The sequence below is a fragment of the Delphinapterus leucas genome, chromosome 4 (assembly GCF_059928025.1).
Source record: "Delphinapterus leucas isolate spDelLeu-1000000601 "Yukka" chromosome 4, BTC_Dleu_Yukka2, whole genome shotgun sequence".
Lineage (NCBI taxonomy): Eukaryota > Metazoa > Chordata > Mammalia > Artiodactyla > Monodontidae > Delphinapterus > Delphinapterus leucas.
In genome coordinates this window covers 138,401,332-138,403,641 of record NC_143132.1, presented here as the reverse complement: position 1 = coordinate 138,403,641, position 2,310 = coordinate 138,401,332, and positions in this window count along the sequence as shown.

Sequence of the window (2,310 nt, the reverse complement as noted above, 5' to 3'; positions counted from 1 at the left end):
ACTCTTAAAAAACCCATTTTTCCATGTTTGTCTTCAGAATGTTTGTGATGTTGTCAGCATTTAGAGCTCCCCAGCTGGACTCGTTTCTGAGGTTGCAGGATGGGGTCTTTGTAAATTCCCCTTGCCGTTCTGTGCATTGGCATCCACGTGTCAGAATGCATGTCATACGAATCATGAATGTGTAGTGTGACCCTACACACCCCACTTCACAGCTGACCTTGACCATCCTTTCCTGCTAACTCTGGACTTGTTTGGGTTACTTTTTCTGGCATGGCTCCTTTAAATTATTAATGGGAATTTCCTCTTACTATTAAAGATGAGCCGGCTAAGTACAGAGTTGTAGATGATTTTAAGATGCCTGCTATCTTTCATTACATTTTGCACCTGGACGTTTGGGGTTGTAGAGATCAAAGTGACTTTACTCTTTTTATATCTCAGATTAATTTTCTTTTTTGAATCTAGGAAAAATGAGCAAACCCAACTCCTCTCCCCAGCTGAACTCCATGTGGTCTCTTTTCCTGGCTTCAAACAGCTTAGAATTATATTAACTCCCTTCTTTCCCTCTACCTTCCACCTTCCCACAACCCCATTTTAAGATATAATTTGACAGTTTGCACAAGCAGTTGCTTATGACATGTGGCCTCTAATTATACATTTGGCCTCCTTTTATTTGTGAGATTACACATTTTGAACAAGGCTAACCTTTGTGTGTTTATGGTGTCCTGGATGAGAAATTTTAGTGGTGTACTTGAGAGGGCTAGAAAGTGACTACTGGTTAAGAAAAAGCACGTTTGGGGGAAAAATTTAAATGCTTTAAATTGAGCTTTGTGTTGTTGATGAAGAACATGGGCCAGTGCCCTGGCTGTGCAGTCGTGTTCATAGGCTATGTTCACACCTGCTCCTGGGAATGCCAGCGTTCTTTGGCACCATCCTGATGTCATTCCGTACCTTGCCTCCTACTTTTTATTCAGTAAATCATACACCTACATTTTGTTGATCTCAGCTCAAAATTCCACCCAGTAGGTATCCTGGTGAGAGTATATGTTTTCTATTGTATTGACAATATTCATTGATTCACATTTGATGATACCCCTGAAAGGCATTCACATACAGGAGTGTGTCACAGCCCCGCCGCTGAGAGCTAGTAAGCCGGTCCCTCACTACTTAAAGCATGGTTTCTGCACTCATATCACTGCCGTCCTGAGGACCTGTAAGAAATGCTGAATCTTAGACCCCATCTTAGACTTGCTGGATCAGAAGATGCAAAATCCCAGTGATTCGTCTGCACGTTAAAGTTTGAAGAGCACTGGGCTAGGCTCTAAGCTCAGTGAGCGTGTAGACCATGCCTTCTGGTTCATCTTTCAGTTTTTTTTGTATTTCCATGACTTTTTAAAAAATTGTAGTTGATTTACAACATTTCAGGTGTACAGCAAAGTGATGCAGTTACAAGTGTGTGTGAGTGTGTGTGTGTGTGTGTGTATGTATACATATATATTCTTTTTCAGATTCATTTCCATTATAGTTTGTTATAAGATATTGAATATAGTTCCCTGTGCTATATGGTTTATCTTTTTATTCTCACTTGTGGACATGCTGACTGGCTCTGAGTTGATGCTTGGTAAATATTTGTTGAATGAATGACTAACTCTAGGGGGAAGATCCTATAAGAACACTAATGGTTTTTGTCATAAACAGTATACATTTCTTGCACAGATTAATTCAATTGGGCAAACAGTAGAATAACAAGTTACCAGAAGAGGCTAATTTGTGTGCATTGGTGTTCACCTATAATTTTTGTCTCCTTCTTCTTAAGGGAGATTGTAATCTAATTTTCCCAGATGGATACTGGAAAGATGAAAAATAAAGGAGGTGTTTTGGAGACCTGGGAATAGAAATCCTCCATGTCTGCTTTTTAAGTAGCCTAGCCTTTTCCTCTTTCTTTATAGATACTCCTACATTTAAATAATCTCTCACAGAAGCCACCAACAGTGCCAAAAATATGGTTTCTTCTTCTGCAATAATAATAGATCAGTATTTAGTTTAATAAAAGTGGTCACATCACCATAAGGTAATTCTCTCAGACTCCTTAACATATTTGCTGAGTGTATTCTCATTAACAGGAATGACGGGATTTTGGGAAGCATAGTCTGTGTCACAGGGGCACCCATCTCTTGTATGCATCCCCTTAGTCTCCCCATGGAATCCATGGTAAACTTTATGTGTGACAGTTTGAGCAGACATTTGTTGGTGGATTACTCTTTCTTTTTTAATAGCAGGTTTGGTCAGGCCCCCATATGAAAATACTTTTCG